This window comes from Lissotriton helveticus, chromosome 9, assembly GCF_964261635.1.
Source record: "Lissotriton helveticus chromosome 9, aLisHel1.1, whole genome shotgun sequence".
NCBI classification, from domain to species: domain Eukaryota; kingdom Metazoa; phylum Chordata; class Amphibia; order Caudata; family Salamandridae; genus Lissotriton; species Lissotriton helveticus.
Genome location: NC_136070.1, coordinates 1,078,970,758 through 1,078,994,686, shown reverse-complemented (window position 1 = coordinate 1,078,994,686; position 23,929 = coordinate 1,078,970,758). Strand labels below are relative to the sequence as shown.

General features: G+C 45.6%; 1 protein-coding gene across 3 annotated transcripts in view; it reads right to left on the bottom strand.

Moving 5' to 3' along the window:
• The window catches only part of FRMD4B (FERM domain containing 4B), a 596,661-nt gene that overhangs the window by 466,540 nt on the left and 106,192 nt on the right, over positions 1-23,929 (bottom strand). Inside the window, exon 1 of one of the 3 annotated variants that reach the window (XM_078661470.1) lies at positions 748-777. The exons of the other annotated variants lie outside the window; for them this stretch is intronic. The gene's annotated coding sequence lies outside the window, so the exon portion shown is untranslated. Of the gene's footprint in view, positions 1-747; positions 778-23,929 lie in introns of those variants that run through there. 3 annotated transcript variants of the gene reach the window in all.

Below are 23,929 nucleotides of genomic sequence, written 5' to 3'. Positions count from 1 at the left end.
GGACAACAAGGTTTCTGATGAAAGGGTCCTCAGTGGAAGAACGTTAATGAGTTTCGTGCCCGCCGCCGCGCCTGTGGTGCCAGCCGTTACATAACATTGAAGGACAAAGCTCTCAGATCTTTCCCGGGAGAGCTAGCTCTAGTGGTGGCTCATGTCAGGTGCCAACTGTGCTAATCTAGCCTTCATGTAGCATCTCTCAGGATAATGTATCTGCTCAAAATAAGGTTAAATCGCACGGTAGTCGTGCATGCTTTTGTTGACATTGCTACATCAGAACCATCGGACACATTTAGCATAGGGTTCTGGAGAAAGTGCTAAACCCCCTGTAAATTTCTCAAGATAGGGGTATTATGGTAGCATAATCCCAATGTTTAGAACGTCTCTCCAGACGTAGGGAGAATTTCCATTTCCATCCAACTCTAGTGAGCTAAAAAGCATTAGGTCGACATCAAACTTAGCCCATTTAACACTACACTTTATTTTTAACTTTATCTGAAAACAGAAGCAGGCGCAGCATGCTGTAGGAAATTTCAAAAGGTAAATCCATCACAATGATTAACCATGGAAACGAATCATTTACTCGATTCGAGAAAAGGCTTCACACTTCTCATAGCCTATTTTTAGCTCTTGAATGTCCCTACCTGGAAAAAAGCCTATATGATTTAAAACAAAAACTCAGAAAGTATAGCAACTAAAATCTAAGCCAATTTAGTAAAGAAATATCTGAATAAAGCGATCTCTTCTTACCTTGGAGCCATAGTACAGTACTTCAGCCGCACAGAATAAGTCTCCCGGCAAGCAGCAAGAACGCCTTCAGTAGTCTATAAATATGAGGCACTGGAAGTGGGAACCAAACAAGCGCAGTCTCCTTCCGTCACTATGTAATCTGGAGGAAATGACCCGTCTGTTTGTTGTTGCTTTGATTACAGAATCAAAAACAAAGGCCATTCTCAGTAAACCAGGAAGCTAAGAGTCACGACTACAGGTCCTCGGCAGTTTTAAGAAACGTGTTTTTAAAAATGGCTGGCTGCAGGCTGGGCTCAGGGTGCTGAAACTGCCTGCGTGATAAACAGTAATCATGTGGTAGCCCAAGTTGTGTTGAGCGAACAAAAATGAAAAAACCATAAGACGCGTAAAAAGTGTTTACTATTTCACTGACTGTATCAAACAGAATAGTGTGAAAACAAAGATCCTATTTTATTTTTTAACTAGACAACTTTGATCACATTTGCTTAATTAATTTGTTTAAAACAAATATCTATGTGTCTATATATTTTCACGGAAAAAACAATGGTTAAACTTACTTTATAGTTAGGTGAAAATGTCAGTAACATCTAAAACTGTAAAAAAATTTAAAGAAATAAACCTCAGAAATTCACCAGTTATAGTTAACTGGTGCTATTTCTGTCTTTGATGGTACATTTAGGCAGTGCTTGCTCCAAATACCTTTTACAATCCTATTATGAAAATAATGGTGGTAATGTATGACAAGAATGTTTGACCATATTTGTTGTTTAATATTTTGTTGTGGTGGTGATGAATTCTGTTTTTGTATGCTACTGTGTGTATGTTCAGCATTAATGCACTATGATATTGTTGGATTGACTGAAGTAGTTTGTTGCATTCTGTTCTGTTTGCTTGTCATGTGCCCTCTTATCTTTTAAATGTGTTATGTTGTTATTCTGATATTTCCTGTTGCACACTTTAGATATGTCCACAAATACTGTTACATTTGCAACACATAACCTTAAAGGTCACATAACATACAACTACTTATCACTGTATGAGGTGGTAAAATTGTCATGGTCCGCTCTTCAAAATGTTAAGAAACTAGTCAGACAAAAACTGTTTTGGTGAAGAACTCAGTGCTCACAGTGTTAATTTTGTATGATTCTGCCCACTGTGCCATAATAAAGTACTGATTACACTTAGGGCAATCGAGTAAAGGAACTGTTTGTCATCTTACGGATTTTGGGGACCCCAGCCAAGACATATATGGTGGGCCTCTTGCAGAATAATTTTGCATTTTAATACTCATTTTGTGTTACTTCAAGCCCATATAATTCCAAACGATTCTAAATGATATGTTAAACTGTAACAGGGCTACTCAACAACAGTTGAAATATATCTTGCTCCTTAAAATGACACAGGGCAGCAAGACCAAGTCAGAAATAGCAGTAGGCAGAGAGTGAGAGAGGCTTGTGTAGAGAAATAGGGTAGCTAGTGATCAAAGAGAGAGACAATTCACTTTCCCAGAGTGCCCTTCGGAGGTTGGGGGCCCTATGAAATTGCTCATTTTGCCCATGCTTTCACTGGCGGCTGCTCCAATTTTGGGTTGGTGGAACAGTGCGGGGGGCACGGGTAAGGGGAAAATGATAAAAAATACAAACGTACCTGCTACTGCCCCTGCTGTCTCGGTGCTCCTCTTCCGATGCTGGTCACGCTGCACAGGCTCCCAGGAAGCAATCAAGGTTCTTCTCTCATGCTGGAATTACCAGCATGAGAGCAGCGCTGTGATTGGCCCGATTCGGCTCACTTGACACTCGCTCAGGCCTAGGAAGCCCGTGGCTTTTCTCCAACACGGCTGTTGCAACACAACTGGGTTGGAGAAACATGAGTGCGCATGTCTTCTTGGCCGGCATGAGATGGCCAGCCAGATATGCGCACTTACATGGGCCCAACACTCCTCCTGTAGCGTGACACTCGTCATGATGACCCCACCCCTGCCCTAACCTCAGCTGGGAGTAATGAAAAATAAAATTATACTTTTTTAATCATTTTTATTTTTCAGTGGGGTGATGCTCCTCTGCCTTAATGGAGGACCCACTCCTGCATGATTAAAAATGTCTGACTGACACCATCTTCGGAATGGCAGCGCTAATATTTTACATGGCAAAGTGTAACCACTACCACTGCCCTCATTCACTGTGACTGTTCGACCTGGCTTGTCCAGTGGGTTTATACCCAGACTTTTTGCTTTTTAGCCTTCTGTTTCAGACCTGTTTTTGTTGGTTTCATGACTCTGGCACTTTACCGCTGCTGATCAGTGCTAAAGTGCATATGCTCTCCCTGTAAATCGTTATGATGGATGATGTAATACGGGTCGTCGCCGGGATATCAGGGTATACCTACATCACGTTCAATGAAGGTGAGACAGTTCAGATCGCATACAAATCTCAATTGTACACAAATGCTAAAGTTTGTTTTGCAGCAACAGAAAAAATACCGATGGCAGTACAGACTGCTGTAGGGCAAGAGAAAGCTCTAGCACAGGGGAAAAACATTATTGTTGTAAGCCCGATACCGACTATAGAAGCTGTAACCAAAACCAGCATTCCAAATGCAAAGGCATTGCATCCACGATGGATACAATGGGCTAATTCTCTAACTGCGACAGAAGTAGCATATAGATACAGTCCTACACTGAGAACAAAAGCATTCCTGCATTACGAACAAGAATACCCTCTACCGAATAAAATCTTGCCTCTAGATCAGTATGAATACATCATTTACACTGATGGTTCTGCCCAAGCGGCCACTGGAAGTAAACAACAATATAGCGCTGCATGTGCTATGGTTAAAGGTCATATGCAGGATGGCGAGTTCCATCCCAGCAATAGGACTACACAGTCTCTAGGAGATTGTACAGCACAGCTGGCAGTAATGAAAGCCCTGATACTAGCGCTACAGTATACGGATCGGGAATTCCCCACACTGATTGTGTGCGATTCATTTTACTGTGTGCAATCTTACAATGAATATCTTCAGTACTCGGCGAGAATGGATTTGAAGACACCAAGGGTGGCACTATAGGACATAAATTATTAGGGGACAAGTAGCAAAGCTGAAAGCATGCCTTCCACAGGCTCAAGTTATTAACAACTGAGTCATCAGCGTGTTGGCCCACACGTTGAAGGGAATTCACTAGCTGATGAAGCCACCAAGGCGATAGTGCAAACTGCTGCTGTTGCCGCAATCACTCGTTCACACATGAGAATAGACGGAGATATATTAGTAGCTATCAATGCCACAAAGAACGGCTTTGCCATCCTGCCAAAAGGCTTTCCACTCAAATACTCCTACAAGTTATATGCGTATAACACACCGTATGCTCAAATTCCAGGAGTGGGGGATAGAGTAATACCAAAGAAAGATCGCAGATTAGGTTTAATTCTAGCTGCACACGAGGGTCTGGGCTCGGCACATGCAAGAGTCACAGCAACAATTTCATTATTGAAGCAGCGTTACTGGTGGTCGGGGTTGACAAAACAAATGAAGGACTATGTCCTGAAGTGCGATATTTGCCAGTAGATGTAGGATTCCACTGTTCACAGGCCACCACAAACACCATTACTGATTTCAGACAGATCTCTCGCATGTGTCTATTTGGACCATTGTGGCCCCTTAAATTCAGACAGGGCTTACAAGTACATCTTGTGGCCGTGGGTTCACGCTCTAGATTCCTATGGGTTTGGCCCCAGAACTTGGCTGACGCTCAAACTGTTATAAAGGATTTGAGAGCCTTCATTGGGACATACACAATAGGCACATTACATTCTGACCGTGGCCCTGGTCTAGCTCTTGGGCTTACAAGGAAGCCATGGAAAGTATGTTGTGGCTTGCGGTACTCCTCCCCCTAAATTTGGTAGTGGAGAGGAAAACCGGGACCTAAAGCAATCCTTAACAGCTAGGGTATTAGGTGCGGGTGGTAGTTGGGGCAATCACCTATATAGGGTCCAGAGGGCACTCAATAATATGCCAAGAAAATCCTTGGGGGGCAGTACCCCATAAGAAATCCTGTGTAGGACAAGAATGTGGGTACCTGATCTCGATAGTGCCAGCACAGTGGCGGATGCAAAACCATTTGAACTGAATGACCGTTTGGCTGTTTTACAGGAACTCATTGAATTCAGAGCGTTATAAAGCAACGTGCAAGTCAAATGCACCACCACTGGGAAAGTGAAACCAGTTCCGGAAAGACCTGCCTGGGTCCCGCAGATTGGGGACCTGGTCAGGGGAAAGATCATGGACAGAAGAGAGTTTGGGCCATCTTACAGAGCACCTGTACCTGTCCTGGCAGTTGTGGGAACAAGAACAGTACTTCTTCCTCCTCTTGCCGTCAAAAAGAGAAAAGATTTGTCTCCATTGATCTGATTAAACCGCATCATGTGGCTTATTCTCAACAGTAGCCCGCGTGGGGTCCTGAGTACCCGCAGATCTCCTCTTGCTACTATACAGGAAGTTCAGATAGAAAGACTAATAACCCTTCAAGACTCCACTACACAAAGTGAAGGAGTACCAAATAATAGAGCACAAATCATTCCAGGTGAAATTGAAAAACACCAAGAAGAAACAACATTGCAAGTTGCAATTTGGCCCAACAATGATGTCTCCATTAGTGTGCCTCCAAACGATACACCTGCCAGTTCTACAAAACCTGCGGAGCTACAAAAGATAGATCGAACTGGGTCTGGCTACTTAATCGACTTCAATGATTTCTCTTCACATCCAAGTGAACCTGATCAAATGCCACCCATTTCAAAGAAAGAGAAACTTCTACAATTCTATCTTTTGCTCAGAAAGCCTTACTTAGTGTCACCCTGGTTGCATATGTGGTTTCGCAATAGGGGTAGTATACCTGATGATTTAGATTGCCACAGTGACTGTGTTTTTTCTGCTTCTGAATGAACATTATCTCCCAGAACGCTCTGCAGTACAATCTGTGAACTTGGTCCTGAAACCAAATACGTCATCACACCGTGAAGAAAGAGACTTGTCCCTAGTGAACATCACAGCAATTCCAGTACCTGATGGTATACTTTGGGATAAAGGGCCATATGTATCATACTTCCATTTTGCGAATTCCAAATAGCGAATTTTAAGGAATCGCTATTAGGAATTCGCAAAACGGTATGTATGTACAAAATCGCTATTTAATAGCGATTTCTTACCATTCCTGATTTGCGATTAGCAAATTGCTAATCGCAAATTACCCAATCATTTCTATGGGCCAGGAGGCCCATAGGAATGAAGGGGCAATTTGCGATAAGCAATTAGCTAATCGCAAATTAGGAATTTTTTCAAGGGTGCAGGGGTGTCTCAAGAACACCCTGCTGTACCCCTGAAAAAGACATTTAGGTGCATATGGCGCACATACATGCCCTAAGGGCATGTATGGGCGTCATATGGCACCTTTTGTTTTTTGGAAAAATTATTTTTGAAAAGAATTCGCAAATTACCACCAACTAGAAGTTGGTGGTAATTTGCGAATCCTTAATGGCATTTTTTGAATATTTTTTGTTTGATACATTGCATTTAAGGAATCGCAAAATTTGCGATTCCTTAAGTGCAATCGCAAAATAAGGAATTGCAAATTTTGCTATTCCTTATTTTGCATCAAATATGTTTGATACATACCATTTGTCAAATTAGCATTCGGAAAGGCCGAAATTCGCAGAATTTCGGCCTTTGCGAATGCTAATTAGCTTGATACATATGGCCCAAAGTTGCATATGATGTATATGGTGCCACTGAACTTTTAAAAATTCCACAATAGTTAAATTTTTTTTAATGATTTCATTACCCCCAGTACACTATCTGATGAGTGGGACATTGAAACTGTAAATACTATGCTTTCAGATTTAGAACAGTCTGCTGCATTTTCTTACAGGGAATTGTACGTAGATACAACTGATTACAATACCATGTTTTGTTACCAGCATTATGGTCATCATTTTTTTGCATAGAGCAAGTGTACCATACACTGCTAACACTTACCATCAATGGGAACATTGCCAGACTCCACCAAAGGGTAGTTCTAACACATTCACACAGAAATTTGCATACGTTTCAGGGTTCAATACATCAGACCCAGAATTGTTCTATTACAAATTGCACAGACTAATGCAACAGCGAAGAAGATTATGCTGACTAAAACTAAACTGATATATTCAGCACCTTTTATCTATCTATACAGGGTTTCGACTACTGGAGAGACACCATAGACACAAAATCTATCTGGGGGACAAGAGAGTGGCAGGTTCAGGGAACTGAGGCTTTATTCAGAGCTTGCCTCATACCATTACAGATGATTTTCCTGAATAGAACAGTGCAACAGACTGCCTGTTATGGATTTGCAAACATTAAAGACTTCAGAACACCGAGCATTCCCTCACCCATGCCTATTAAGGTACAAATATATACATTCCATCATCTCTCGATTGGAAGGGTTGGTTGGTTTGGCCCGTAGACACGGATATGTGTAACTCAAGATTCAAGGGTACCACTGAAGGGTTTAGTATCCATAGGCCCGAATCACGCTATGTACACACACAGACAACCCAGTGGTAGTGACTTCCTATAGTGTTGGGACGTTGTGCCTAGATTGGCTAAAGACCTCAACACTATCACAGGTGAAACAACACTTGTCCCATCTGTCAGACAGCATGTATCTTGGAGATTTTTTGTTAGGTCCCAAGAAACCACATAGGAAAATCTTCTTATATACCATCAATAATGAGGTTTGGAAGGTCACCCAACAGGAAGCTGCTGAGAGACTACGTGCAATTGATAGAATTAACCTAGAAAATGCCTTAGCTGTGGTAGACAACTGAATGGCCACACTCTCCTCTCGTATTTATTCACTGGGCAACATTGTGTCCTCAGCTATCGACATAATGGAACAAGATTTGTCTATTCTACAACATGGGTAGTCTCAACTACGCGCTGGACGCTTCAATCATTGCGTTCTGGCCACGTTCTTTGCCGATAGATTAAAGACACAAATCTGTTTTCGGCTTACAATCTGACCGACAGACAAATTACCATGTCACGCAGAGATGCAAAGTACACCATGCTGCTCATTGAAAAACCAGAGAAGTTACCTTTTACTGTAGCAGAATCACCATCTACGGAATGGTTAATCAGTGGCTATATCACACTGCCAATCACAAAATTCCAATTCCAGTACTGCCTAAAATATTACCCAGTAGGCAGGTATGAAGCGTTGGGCGAAGGGTACATATGAGAAACCTTGGAGTTGCCATACACATATAGGTGCAGGAACGGGGAAAAGGAAGTTTTCTTGAGTGGTTCAAACTGCGAAAATGCCTTAAATGGGTAACAAATATAGCTTCACAGAACATGTAATGCGTCAATAGCAAATTTGTCCTGCTACCTGACGGGTTCCCCAGCTGCTGTAATTCATTCAGTTTTTGAGTTACTTTCCAATGGGAGTTACTTGATGCTGAATGACCAAGGCTGTTGTGGTAAGACGCCAGGCATCGCTTATCTAGTGACTGTAAACTCCAGGGTTATTTGTTGTAAGCAAGTATAGGTTTTGCCAACTCGCACAGTTAGGGAGGCACCACTGTGGCCTTCACTGAATGTTTCCAACATAGGGTTTGAGTTTCTGAACAGACTGAACGTCATGCGGTTTCAGCGAAATGTGGCCTTAACTTCAGCCCGAGAGATCTTTGATCTCCAAGTGGCAAGGTCCTTGGCAGAGATACAGGCTCTGGTCCGTACGAACTTCCCAGTCCATTTCGGAGAAATGGTCCATTGTATCTTTAACATGTCTGAGACGCTGGGGATAGCACACTTATTTAAGAGCATTGGATCAGGTCTGTTAACCACCTTTCAAACCATTTTCGGAGTGATTCCATCATTCATACACTCCGTACTTGGAAGCCTTTTTGGAGGGCTTCCTTGGGTCCTGCTTTTAGTAGCGGGCATCCTGATTTTAATTCTATTGCTTCACAATGGATGTCAACATCACTCGAGACATGGAGAGAACACTGCTGGAGCAACGTTGTGAGTGATTGGTGTTCTTCGTGGGTATAACTTAGCTTCAAGAGCTGAGTGAGCATTGGTTCCTGTCTTTCAGACCGACCTGGCTTGACTGCATTCTACCAGTATTCCGCTGCCTCTTTTGCGGATTCAGACGCATGTTGGACCTCTGTATGACACTTCCATCGGTTGCGCTGCCGGACATAGACATGCTCCTGGTGCCTTTGAGGGCCCATGTGCACTGTTGTCCACAGCGTATTCCCATGTTGATGATGGCATTCCTAGAGCCTCCACGGGATGCTGCAGCTCCTGTTGGAACAGAGATCGGCTTCACTATGGATGTCCAGGCATCAGTCTCAGGCACACAGGCATCTAATTCTTCCCCTACGGCTGCCATGGGATCCAGAGAGGACCATCTCTGCTCACTTGATATCATCATGGTAGTTCTAGAAGGACTGCCTCCTGCGGATGCCATATTCAGTGATGTTGAGACTTCAGCACAGGATTCTTTAGCAATCTGGCCTCTCCTATGATGGGAACGTTTGGCAAGTTTTTAAAACATTTACCAAATTGAAGGTTGAACTGACATTGGTTCATTTTTTTTCCTTGCCCTGCTCGGTCTGAGTGTAGTGACTTTCAAGGTGCTCAGAGAAACAATGCAAATATATAGAGGACCTTTTTAGGAACACTTTTAGGGAAAAATGCTTTTTTATAGCAATTATTTTAGCAAGACCTTGTTGACCTTTTGATGAGGCGTGGGTGTGATGTCCTTTAGGATAGTCCCGTCCTGTACAAACCAATTAAATACACATGGCTTAACAGTTCTACACAAGTGATCTTTTACCTAGTAGCTTACTTCTGTCTCTTCGACACCAAGCTCCTCGTACCCTATCTTAATCCCTGTACCTGACGTACATAAACATGTCCCCAGGCACAGCAGATTTATTCTGTATAAAGGTCACCACTTTTTTCATCCATGGCAAACAGCCAGCTGTGCATGATCATTTTTGTTTAGAAAAGGATTAGCAAAAGATTAGTGCCTGTTTTCAAAACATATCGATTCTCGAGGAAAACCTGGAGTGACCACTTTAGTTTAAAAGACCATCACTCCCCCTTACAAAACAGAGGAGAATTCCTTCCAGGCTGGACTGAGACTCTGCAGGCTAATCCTTCGACAGGCAGAGACCTGACAACCCTTGCGTTGTGCCATCCTCGATGCAGAGACGGGGTCCTTCATTCAGAACCATCAGACGAGGGGTTAGCACTTCCCCGGGGGATTCTTGGCTCCATTAGTATCTATCCTGACATTTACATACACATGCTTCACCTAGATATCTAGGCTAGGTACATATAGGTAGGCTACGCATCGTCGGAGTATGCCAATGCAAGTGTTTTATATAATCTGCTTTTATTCATCTTATAAGCATTTAGTAGAAATGTATCTGCTATTTATGATATTGGTGCTAGCGATCACATTTGTCTGCTCCTGTCTATTGATTGTCACAGCTAATATGTTTCAAACTAGACTGACGCTTGACCAATAAATACTTATTGAAACCATACCAATCGTCATTCTATGTGTATCCTGAGAAAAGTAAGCATGAGTGACTAGGCAAAATATACCGTTTTGTTTTCCACAATACCTGAGGAATTAGGGTTGTCATATTCAGTGGTTGCCAGAAACTACCAACACCACTGTAGAATACAGGGGTGTGATAGTGGCACTGAAGAGCTAGCTGGTCTAACGGATGACTCATCTGTTGGGGTGTCCAGAGTCTGTCTGCACACCAAGGCATCAGTTTAGGTCATCCAAAACACGCAGGTCCTGTGGGGTCCTAGAAACTACACGACAGCTGTTTTAAACTGTCTGAAGATGGTTGTCGCTGTCACGCTGTATACATACCTATTAGGTAGCAAATTTCCTCAAACAACCCGCCACACAGTTGCCATTTGCATTTTTAGCTCTGTGATGTCCTGTATCTACCACAATAATATTGCACCTGGCTTCACCCTTCACTGGCCATTCCGAGAGCTGCTCTCTTCAAATGCAGCACTGAGCCACAGTTCTAGCCAATCATGGCCAAAACATCTGGTTAAGTTACGCATGCTGTCAATGTAAATTGTACACATGCAACTTGCATCTCTCCACGTTGTGAAGCATCGACAGGAAGTCACTGGGAAGAATAACTGAATTTTAATCCTGGTTAGGATGTTCTTTGTTGTGAGGTGTCCCTCTCTGGTCTCCAATACGAGTGCAAAGATATTTCACAGAATTTCAACTTCTCCAAAATATCTGTGCACCACAATACTTGACTTCCCATACCCCCACTCTTGCCTTCCCGCCAAAGTGTACCATGAAAGCACTGGAATATTTCCTGAATTACATTTCAGAGGATTCTTTAAGAGTTTATGGAATTTTACCAAATGTAAGTGAAATGTGGGCTGTATATTGCATTACTTAGCCACATGCTATCAACATTTTTTTGAGGAAGAACCCCTTTCTTCCCTCCATCAGGAAGGCAGATTGTTTTCTTTGCTACATACTGCAATCTAGCTTTGATCATTGTAGATGAAGGCAGTGGGTGCTGCCAGTGGTGGAAGTAGGTGTTGCCAGGGATGGAAGTGGGCATTGCCAGTGGTGGAAGTTGGTGGGGCCATAGGAGTAGGCATAGCCAATGGGGTGGGAAGAAGCCTCTTAAGAAAAAAATATGGGCACCTGTTCTTTTGTTTTTGTTTTATAACCTAAACACGGAGTTTAAGGCTCCACAGGCAGCAGAAACTGGAGCTCATTCAACCAGCTGTAATTACAGTTGCTAGAATGTAGATTTACATGTCAAAAGTTTCTTTACACTGGGGTCCTGGGTAAAAAAAAAAACATATGAATTGTTAGACCTGGCATCCTTGGCGTGGTGTCCACTGTCATTTTGCCTCTACCTCCTGTATTTTTGCATGTATGCTTGACTTATTTTTGCTGGTTTTTATACTTTGGGCACTTCACCACTGCTGATCAGTTCTAAAGTGCAAGTGTGTAAACTATGATTGTGATTGGTTATCCATGATTTGTATATTTAATTTACTGGTAGGTCCCTAGTTAAGTGCACAGTGGAGAAGTGTGGCTCAATGGTTAGAGCGGCAGACCCTGATGCAGAGGTCTAGCCCGGGACCAGGGTTCAATTCCCTGCCTCGGTGGGTCTTGGGCTCAAAAATTCCATGGACCTGATAATTCGGTGTCTATCCCAATCATGGAGTCCCACTCTGCAACTCTGGGCAATAGCTTGCTTAATCTCCACAATGGCCCCCACAACGCTAAGGGTGCCTGGCCTCCACCTTGGGGGTGCCTATGAGTGGACACCTCACAGGGAAAGCCAGGATGGGTTCCACAGTGGTATTCGTACAAGCGCCTTGAGACCCTTGCGGGTGAGTAGTGCGCTATACAAGTATCAATTTACATTTTACACAGTGGGTGCCCAAGGCCTGTAAATCAACTGCTACAAGGGGGGCTGCAGCACTGATTCTTCCACCCACACGAGTAGCCCTGTAAAGATGTCTCAGACCTCTCACTGCAGTGTCTGTGAGGGCAGTTTTAAACTGCCATGCCAACCTCGCAAGTGTACCCACTTGCCAGGCCCAAACCTTCCCTTCTTCTTCTACATGTAAGGCACTCCTAAGGTATGCCCAAGGTAGCCCCATGGGCAAGGTGCAATGTATGTAAAAGGTAGGACATGAGTTGATGTGTTTTGCATGTCCTTGTACTGAAATCCTGCCAATTTATTTTTTCACTATTGCAAGGGCTATCCTCCTTTAGGTTATCATTGGAGCTGCCTTGTAACATCTTTCAAGTGTAACTTTCAATTGGGAAAAATTTGGAGTTCGGGTTCCCTGAATTCACGATTTAAAAATACATCTTTTAGTGAAGTTGGTTTCTAATTGTGTGTTGAAAATGCCTCTGTTAAAAAGTAGGCATTTTCTTGCTTTGCCATCCTGTGTCTATGCCTGCCTTTGTAATCAACGTCTGGTTTAGACTCACAGGGGCTGTTTGTGCATTCCCTCTAGACAGTCACACAAAAGGAGTTGAGATTTGCCCTGTATATCCTGATGGCCATCACCAGACTGATCGGCCTTCGTGAGCTAGAGTAGTGGGAAGAGTTGTCACTGACACATGAATAGGGCTGTGACTGCCCTCTCACAATGCCCCCCGTAGAGTGTCTGTAGCTAAGGCAGGGCAAGGAAGGGTCCTGTGGACAACAAAGACTTTTATTGGAAGTTTGCCTACTTCAAAGGCCAAAAGGGGTGCAAGTATCGGACCTGTAACCCTACATTTTAGAACAGTTCTGAACTGAGGACTCTGCCAAGAAGAGCCAAAGAGCTGTCAGGAGGAGTACTGCCTCTTTGCTGTGTGTTGCTTTGCTGGGTTGGCCTGCAGTTGCTGCTTCTGTCTGTGGACAGTGAAAGAACTGGACTTTGCTTTCTTGTATCCTGTTTTTCCAAGGTTCTCCAAGGGCTTGCATGTGCTTGCCTCCTGTTGGAAGTGGCAGGCCCATCAAAGACTTCAACTGCAGCCCCCCTGAGCTACTCTGTTTGGAATTCTGACCTGCCAAGTGGTGTCAATTCCAGTTCGGGCCCTTGGAAGTTGGTTGGCTGCTTTAAAGACTCAAAATCCATGCATCACCCTTACAGCACCGTTTGTCTCGCAGCAATCTTGTAGTGCGGTTGAAAAAGCAGCAGATTGCCTCTGTGTGGTTGAAAAACTGATGTAGCGCCCATTTGCGGCCAGAAGAACTGCCACAGCCCAAGTCAAGAGCACTAAAATCCCCGGTCCAACTTCAACGCAGCCCCTGCTGTGCGGCGTAAGGAATCAACGCATCACCTGTCTGCGGCTGTGGAAATCGATGCAGCGTCTGTTTTGCTGCTGCATCAACCCAAAGCACCTGAATTTTCTCACGTATCGCACCTGTGCACCAAATCTTTGTCAGTGAAGCCCCGGAGTAAAGGTTCAAGCAACATGGACCACTTGCAGCCATCAGAAACGCTTATCTGCAAGTCCCAAACACATCGCACAGTATGCTGGTAACTGCAATTATATCTGTAACTGCTGCTTTAGATGGTGTTTGGTTTAATGGTGATATTTATTTTATGGTGTGATTGTGCAATAGAAAACCTTTATAGTGAGCCGGAAGTCAGTAGCCGAATGGGACAAATCGACATTGTCTAACAATAAGATTAAGTTCTAAATTCCTGGTGCCCTGTCATTTTTAGCATGTAGTTCTGTCATAGTCATTCCTGGTCATCAGTAACCAAAGCTTTTGACTCACTATTAAGAAGCATGGGTGAATCGAGGCCATCAATTATGTCAGAGTTGCTGGATCGGTGCAGGCAGCAACAAGAAAAATTAAATAAACATCAAGAAATGAGATTTTAGGGTCCATAGTAAATTATAACTAAAACTGAAAAAATGCATCAACTAAATTTTGCTACAAATGTCAGAGATCAGAAAGGTAAATTTAAAAATAAAATATATGAACCATTTTTCACGTGCATTCCATTGACAGCTTGACAACTTTTTTTTTTTTTTGGGTTAAAAACTTTTATTGAGCAATCAGATAAAAATGACAGAGATGGGCCTACAACCACACGGGCTGGCCGCTAAATCGGAAAGCACGTACCATGTAGTAAACGTTAATCTCCGTGGCCAGGCCCAAATCACAGATTAAATATTGCACAAAGCATATGACAGGACACAACAATTTTTGTCTTAAACATTAATATAACAAACCAAAACAAGGCGAATGTAGCAATCACGTCAGCCCAGACGACAGAGGGGAAGTCCACTAATCAGGAAGATAAAGGTAAATCAATGAGACTCGGCAAGGCTGGGGGGGGGGCAGCAGGGAGGACAGGAAAATCCTAAAAACGAATGAAAAATTTCGGGAACGTCAGCCTAGGGAGACAGGGTAACATCAGATGTGTCAACCAAGGGAGGGGTACAAATGTCTCCACGATATGCATTCCACTGACCCCAAATTGTAGTCCACGCCCTGGGTCTGCCCCTAGCCATGTAGACGGTCTTCTCTCGAAACATGGACCAGTCCATGTTATCCTCCCACACCGAAACGTCCGGAGGTCTGGATGCGCCCCAAAGTTGCGCAATGTCCCGCTTCGCGACCATGTACCCCAAGGTTGCCCATCTGGTCTGGGCCACAGAATAATCGGTGGGTTCCCACACGTTCAACAGGCATCGTCGGGCCTCAGGCCGCAGGGCAACACCAGTCATGACAGTCATCACATCAAGTACATCAATCCAGTAGGCCGCCACCAACGGGCATTCCCAAAGTATATGCATAAAGGTAGCACTCATCCCACAGCCACGCTTACATAAGCCATCCGGGGAAAAACCCATCACAACCAGGCGCGGACCAGTTACATACACGCGGTGGAGGATCTTAAGTTGCACCAAACGAAGACGGGCGGGAATGGCCACCTCCTTAGGAGAAGAGAGTGCTGACTGCCAATCCTCGTCATCTAATTCCAATCCGTCACCGACCCAGAGCTCCCTAAGGCGGACCAACAGGTCGGCGCGACTATGAATCAGTTTTTTATAAATAAGGGAGATAGTACTATCAGGCAGGTGTCCATCTAGTATACGATCTTCAAGGGGGGAAGACTCGGGCAGGGTCACATCAGGAGTTAGAACTGAGGTCAGGGCATGCCGGACCTGCAGATACCGAAAAAACTCTCTATCACTCAAGTCGTATTCTGCCTTAAGGGTCTGGAATGACTTCACGCTACCTTTCGCATAGACATCACCCACCTTACATATCCCAATCATATCCCAGCGGTCAAATCCCTTAGTAGACCAGAGACACCCCAAACGTTCAGAGGCATAAAGCGGCGTCGCCAGCGTCAACCGATTCTCCCATCCCAAACTCACATGCGCGGCGCGCCACACAGTGACTGCGATCCTGGACGGGCCCACAAGATGGCGCCCGGCCGATCTAGAATAAAGCGCTCTATTAAAATCCCCTCCCGGCAGCTGGAGTCTATCCATCTCAAAGGCCGGATCCCGACCCGGTGAATACATCGCGTGGTTGATGGCAGACAGCTGGGCAGCCCAGTAATATCTCTTGATGTCGGGGAGCGCCATGCCCCCGTCATACCAAGGGATGGTGAGTTTCGCAAGGGCAATACGTGGACGCCCGTCCCAGATCAGTTGTCTTTGAAGACACTCGATCTCTCGGAAATAGGTAGCGGGAACGTCGTCATAAGAATTCTGAAGTGCGTAAAGGAACCGCGGCAAGGACATCATTTTAAAAAGGGCTGCCCTGCCCAAAGGAGACAGGGGCAGCTTACGCCAACGGGCCACATCCAGTCGCAGTCTAAGGAGCGGGGGGAGGAGATTGCGCTCGAATCGGAGTGAGGAGTCCAGCGTAATAAAGATCCCCAAATACTGGAAGCCAGACTGGACCACCTGGATAGGAAATCTGTCCGGCAATGGGGGCAAAACACCCGAAAGAACATACACGCAGGACTTAGCCCAATTAATAACTAGGCCCGAGTTAGCACCAAACGAGGTAAGAACATCAAATAAAACATTTAGAGATTCACGCGGGGAAGTAAGATATAAAAGAATGTCATCCGCGTAAAGTGAGACGCGGTCTTCAAAGTCCGGTGACCAACGGATCCCTTTGAGTGAAGGCTCCCATCGAAGCCACGCAGCTAACGGTTCCAGGGCGAGCGCAAAAAGCAACGGAGACAAGGGGCAACACTGACGGGTCCCCCTACCAAGGCAGAAGGGGACAGAAACTCTACCGTTCACCACTACCTGCGCTAAGGGTTCAGCATATAACAACTTCACCCAACCGATAAACTCAGGACCAAAACCAAATTTTTCAAGAGCAGCCCATATATAGGGCCACTCCACAGTGTCAAAAGCCATCGAGGCATCCAACGAGGCCAAAATGGCAGGTTCCGTCAGAAGCCCCGCCCTCGCAACAGCACCGTGGAGACGACATAGGTTAAGAGCCGTGTTGCGATGTGGGATAAATCCGGACTGATCCGGATGAACCAAGTCACTAATGACCGTCAAGAGGCGGGTCGCCAGGAGCTTAGCCAGGACCTTGGGCTCAACGTTTAACAAGGAAATGGGCCTATAAGACGAACAAAGGTCCCGCGGTTTACCATCCTTGGGAATTACGACTATCGTAGCCAGACGCTGATCATACGGGAGAGCACCCCGTTCCCGGGACTCCAAAAACATGTCGCGAAGATAGGGCGCCACCTTATCACGACGTAGCTTGTACAGTTCAATTGGCAACCCGTTCGGGCCCAAGGCTTTGCCCGAACGGAGTGAGCGAATGGCAGTAGCTATCTCGTCAGTAGTAAAAGGGGACTCCAATGATTTACAGTCTAAATCGGAGACACTGGGCAAAGCTATATCGCGCAACAGAAGGCGAGAGTCAGCAACATCCCGTCCAGACACAGGGGTATAAACCACACGAAAATACTCAGCAAAACATGCAAAAATTCCAATCGGGTCCGTCACTCTCACACCATTCGATGATTGAATCACGGGCACCACACGATTCGCCCTCTCCTTCTTATCCAACCACGCCAATAATTTGCCCGCTTTGTCCCCCACATCATACAGACGACCCTGTTGCTCCCGGAACATCTGTTTGGCCGCATCCGTGACCAAAGACTTATAAGCAAATTGTTTCAGACCCAGGGCGTGGAGTTTATCAGATGTGACTTCCGACTCTAAGGCAGCCTCCCTTTCAGCAATCTCCCTCTCGAGGTCCACCACCTCCCGATCCCTCGCCTTCTTGGATGCAACAATAAGGGAAAGGGTCTGTCCACGAATCACTGTCTTAAAGGCCTCCCACAGGGATACCGCAGAGGAAACGGATCCCTCGTTGTCTAAAAAATAAGCGTCCAAAGACTTAGTCAAAAGGTTGCGGGTCTCGGGGGAGGTAAGGTACCATGGGTTGATAGGAGCAACCCGGCCCGCCGCCTCCACCCCCATCTCAAAACAAAGCCAGAGCGGAGAATGATCGGAAATGCCCCGGGGGAGGTGTCTAATCTCACGCACCGCCGGCGACTGGGCCGCAGGCATCAGGAAATAGTCCAGTCTAGACAAACTCCCATGGGCCCCAGAGTGGAAAGTGTATTGAAGCTGAGTAGGATGCATAAGCCTCCAGCAATCCACCAAGCCAAACGTGTCCAGAAACCCACCCAGCCACTGTTGGGCCGAAGGAGTATCCCTAGGGGGGTGGCGATCGTGTAGACCGGAGTACACAGAATTAAAGTCACCTGCAATGAAGAGAGTACTATTAGGGAGGTCCAACAAAACACGGCCCAAATCGGAAAAGGTAGAAGTCTGCAGGCCGGGGGGCACATAAACAGCAAATAAGGAGAGGGTACGACCCTCATAACGACCCACGAGGACAGCATACCGCCCCCGATCATCAAGGATCACCTCATCAATAGCTAGGGGGAGGGAAGCCCAAACAAGGATACCCACCCCCCTGGAACCCGTGGTAAACCCCGAATGTGCGGCAAGGCGATAGCCCCACCTATTCATCGCACGGCAAGTATTGCCCACCAAATGAGTCTCCTGCAGAAAAACAATATCAGGAGATAAACGTCGTAAACATTTCAACACCACACTCCGCTTAATACGATCCCCCAGACCATTAACATTCCACGAAACAAACCTCAACCCGCTACCCCCCATCCCACACAGCAACGCCGAAACCCCTCCTCCATGAGCATGACATAATAACCATCAGTAGCAAAATAAAGTCGCCTTGAAAACATAACACACAAACATCGAACTTCCCAACCACCCACCCCCCAACAATCAAGAAAACACCCCCCACCCTGCACCCCTGCAAAATGCTAAAAAGCCACCCCAACATGCAGTGTGCCTGTCGCCCAAGAACCCCCATTCTACAAAAAGACCCCGGAGGAGGAAAGGCTCTGGCCCACCCGCCACCCCGATCAAGACAGATAACGAGGAAAACACACGGACAGTAGAGGCACTTAGGCATAGAATCCCGGAAGAGTTTACTCTATACGAGGGCCCAGGCGTAGACGAATTGTTCAGCTCTCCACACCACCCTCGGCACCACCCGGGTGGGCGTCGGATTCAGTCGCAGGAGGTCGGCCAGGCAAAGAGTCTAGCCAGTCGTTCACAGAATCTGGCCGATCAAAGAAAAAGGTCCGGTCATTGTACTCCACTCGCAGCCTGGTCGGAAACAGCATAGCGTAGCGTAACTCCATGTCCCGAAGACGCTTCTTGACACCACGGAAGCCCATACGCTGTTTCTGGACCTGTTGAGAGAAGTCCGGATAAAAGTTCACTGTGGCGTTCTCAAAGGCCACCGGGCCCTTCACACGTGATGCTTGCAGGATAGCATCCCGATGGCTATAGTGGAAGAGTTTCGCAACAATAGGCCTCGGCGGGGCACCTGGCTTACCCTGGCCCCCCGGAACTCGATGGGCACGCTCTACTGCGAAAAATTTACTCAGTCCAGACGGAGAGAGATAGTTTTGGATCAGGTCCTCAACCAGGAGATCAACAGAGTGAGGTTCTGGATTTTCCGGAACGCCAACCACGCGCACATTACAGCGACGTGCCCTGTTCTCAAAGTCCTCCAAGCGCCGGGTCATGAAGTCGTTCACCCTACGGAGATTACCAATCTCCGTCTGTATCTCCGAGACGTCCGCCGTGAGGCTGGATGACTTGAGATCCAATGATTTCACCTTCTCATTGGTTTTCGATAGGTCGGCTTGAATCAAGTTCACATCAATGGCCACGGTGTCGATTTTGTGGGCCAAGGCCTCATATTGTTGGCCTATCGTCTCCCTCATGCCAGAAATGGCGCCCATGATGTCCTGCAAGGACGGCTCCGTTGACGCGTCCACGATGTGGTCAGCAGCACTTGGACCGGGCAGGGCGGCTCCGGGGGACCCCTTCGAGTGGGTATAACGGTCCATAACGTTAGACTGGACCGGGCCCCCCCGCAGGGGTGTCTTGGTCTTCCGTGTCTCTCGGTCCCCTCTGCCCGCCATGTTGGAAACTGCGTCACAAAGAGATCAACCAGGCTCGATGGAATGGGCACAGGAAAATAAGGCTTCGGGATCAAAGAGCCGCCAAAAGGGTACCACCAGGATAGAGCCAATCAGATAGGAGAATAAGCCAGCCAAAGGTCCGACAGCCGTCTCGTGCCCCGGACCCAGCCCAGGCCAGACTCCCCTGCCAGATGTCTCAGTCTGAGGCAGAATCGAAACCGAAACTTAAGAGGGGGACCCACAAGTCCAATCCCCCTGCCGCTGTTGTTCAACTCCAAGACGGCCACAGAGCCTCACCCAGTCCCGGGCGTACCTCAAGGGCGGATCCCAAAAGTTCGAATCACCGTAACTCCGGCACCCCGGGTCAGAATCAAATACCGAAAGTTCCAGGAAGATCAGCCCAGCGTCCTCTACACAAATCCTCGTGAAAAGTCAGGATATGTTCAGGATATCATGCCGGGAGTGGCGGGGGTCCGGAGAGCGCTGTGCTCACGCGGCCATCACGGATGCCCGCCAAGCTCCTCCACTTGACAACTTTTTGATGGTACTTCGTGTGGAGTTTTGCAGGAAGGAGATTTTACATGCCCCCATCTTGAAGAAAGTCAATGCGGGACCCTGTAAATACTGGAGGATATTAAAAGGTCTGGTAGTGTTCTGATTGTCTTATGGGTATTTTCGATGAAAGCTGATAAAGGAGCATGCAGATCCACAAGTGTGTTATGCTGGTGTGTCGGTGGAGGTGACAAAAATGACCATCTGATTTTTTTCACTTAATAGTAGTGATCACTTGTGGTCTTTCTGATGCGAGTCCTTCAGCCTAAAGCTGGATTGATGGGGCTCTCTGCCTGACTTTAGAAGTGGTATGGAGAAATTACTCTTGGAAGTTGAATTAGGATAGGTGGCTGCAAGAGCTATGCAGTGGTTTCTTCGTGTTTGTTCTCCAGGCTAATATTTCTGAGAGTGAAGACCTGCCTACAAGTGTATGGCCACAGCAACATCCAAAGATGGGTTCAGAAACTTAGAGTTTATGTTTATATATGAGTATTTGCACAGAATGAATTGCTCTGGCAGAACCGTAGGGAAATATGTGAGTTTCCAAAACTGATTTTGCATTCTCTCTTTTTCTAAACTATGGCAGTGAAAATCCTGCACTGGGGTTTCTGCAAAAGTTTTCTTCTGTGGTCAGGGTCATGCTGAAATTTGATAATGCTATTCTTAGCACTACGTTTTTGGCTTTCAATACTAAAATGTTCTTAATGCTTTTCTACTAAATAATACAGCTCCTAGTGCCCAACTTTATCAGAGTGTTTGGTGCCAATGTCTAGCTGCTTCTGCCTTTTGAGATTATGGTTCTGGGCTTCAGGAAGCAGCCCTATGGGTCACCCTACGAAACATCTTCAGTTTGTTTGACAAATCCTTCTGCCCCTCTGCATCTGAGTGAATGTGCCATAACTCATAGACTCTACTCAAAGGGCCTCCTGGTACAAAAGAGCCCTGTAGACTTAGGTCTTCAACAGTACATCCAGGTTGGTGGAGCTGAGGCTGTTTCCAAGTGCTGGATACAATCTTCAGACCAGAAGGGACCAGAGCAAGTAAGAGTTATTTTTTGTTCTGCTTTGTAGAACATAGTTTTTTTCTGAATTTGTTCCAAAGAAGTGTGCTACAACTTAGACATGTTTAAGGAAAATACTATCTCTGGGTTTGGAACTTTGATGCTCTGTTTTAAGTTTGTGTGTAAGTTGTACATTTCAGTACATTCGAGCACAGAAGACCCATAAGCAGGGTTGTGTGGGTAGTCACTACTCCTGGTATGCTCAAGTGCAGGTTGTTCTATTGTTTACGGTGTGATTCCAGCAGGGTGCGAATACCCTAATGCCCGTGCCTGTTTGACAATAATGGCATTTATTCATACATTCCTACTCTAGGGATTTTCACCTGCATTTCAGGTCCATAACTGCACTAGCAGTAAATTGCCAGCTGTTATTGGCCACATGTGCGGGCAGTGGTACTAAATAAAAATAGTTTTGCTGGCCGATATATTACCCATGAATATAGAGTATGACAATCATACACGCAGAGGGCTGAAAAATGTTCGGTGTCAGAGTTAAGACTTTCTTTTGAGAGGACAAATAGAACAAGATGGAACGCAGTAATCAACACGCAGCCCGGAAAGTAGTCCTGAACCGTGTGTAGTCCAAAATTCTCCTTGAGTAGTAGAAAACCCCTAAGAATTGGTTCACATTTAATATTTCAAAAAGATGAGGGCGGGCGCATTAGGAACTTGGGAATAGAATTGGATCATACATTGTGGTCTTGCTTAATAATGAATAACTGAGGCCGTTTGGAAGAGATATTTGGCAAGAGAATATGAGAACTTTCCAAGACAGTGTTTTCGCAAGATTTTAATAATCTGTCCATGGTTACACGTTTTGAAATCTTACATTTCTAACTGTTAAACAGCCCTTTCTAAGAAAGGGGAAAGCAAATACTAGTTTCATTTTGAAATTTGTATTAAGGATATGACAAGGCTACACCATAGGAACTAATTATATTCTAATTATATGGCGACTGTTTATATGGCAACGGGTACGTTTTTATCCTTCTTCCAGGTGCAAGTGCAAGAAGCACAGATAATGGCAGAATGAAGCCCCTGATAGAGGGGATGAAATAGCAGAGAGTGTCCATAACTAAGGTTATTGAAATAGGTCCTGTTAGCAGTGTGTGCACTAATTTCTGGCATAAACCAGGCCCAAGGGCATAGGAGGACTTTACAGCAGTACCGGACCAAAGTGCAGCAGTGTCTGCAGAACAAAAGGATGGGCTGGGAGGCGGGGGGAGGGGTGATGCTTAGGAGTGTGCTACGTTGGAAGCAGTGGGGGTGGTCTCATAAGCCAGGGACCACCAGGGTGATGTGAGTACTGAACAGAGTATTGCCAGTGCTGCAAGCGCCACTAAAACATGAAACCTACATTTCATCGCGTCAAACTTCGGGTCTTGAGAGTATAAATCAAAACATTTTGGTCTATACATAAACAATACTTATATGCTAAGTGTATGCAGTTTTAGTAACCTTAGGCCTGGTGCTGTCAATTTCAATGTTGTACACTCTCTCAGACTTGCAGCCTTTTTTGAATACACATAAATTAACAATACAAACAAAAGTGTAGGAATGGGGGAAAGTGTGATTTGAGGATAGGAAAGATTGAAATAACAACAGGGAAGTATAATGAAATGCCTTAACAAGGTTTATTCTCAAGAGACAGTCTATAGAATTGCCGGGTGTCCTAGGCTGTGGTGTTGGCTAGACTTGTGATGTTCTGATTGGGTTGTCCCAACATGTTTGAGATGGGAGGGGTCTTTGGCAAGTTTCCTCATGAGCACAGGCCTGGTGGTTGTAGCCGTGGTCATGTGCAGGGGGTCTTAATAAAAAGGAAGGGGTGGCCCGGACCTCATTGTTAGTTACTTACATGCGGCGTCCCGAGTGCAGTTATTTCAGGGACACAGTGTTTCACAAGGCCATCTTCTGGTTTGACAGAGTGGTATTGAGTGTTTTAGACTAGAGTGAAGTGTGGTTGAGTGGAGGGGCATAGAGCGTTGAAGAGTGAAGTGGCATGGCGTGGACTGGTGTAGAGTGGAGTAGTAGAGCAGAGTGTCATACAGTGGCGTGGAATAGAGTGTTGTAGAGTGGAATGTCATGTCATAGACTGGAGTGTCATAGAGCAGAGTGAAGTAGAGAGGAGTGGAGTACAGTGTAGTGGCATTGACTGTATTGGTGTAGTGTGAAGTGTCGTAAAGTGGAGTGTCATAGAGTGGACTAAAGTATTGTAGATTGTAGATTTGAGAGGTGTCGAGTGGAAGGGCATTGAGTGGAGTATAGTATCATAGAGTGGAGTGGCATAGAGTGTAGTAGAGTGGAGTGGCATTGAGTGGTGTACACTGGAGTGGCGTACCGTGGAGTAGAGGAGAATAGTGAAGTAGATTGTTGTTGAGTGGAGTGGCATTGAATGAAGTAGAGTATTGTAGAGTAGATTGGAGTGGAATAGAGTGGAGTAGCATAGAGGGGAATAAAATT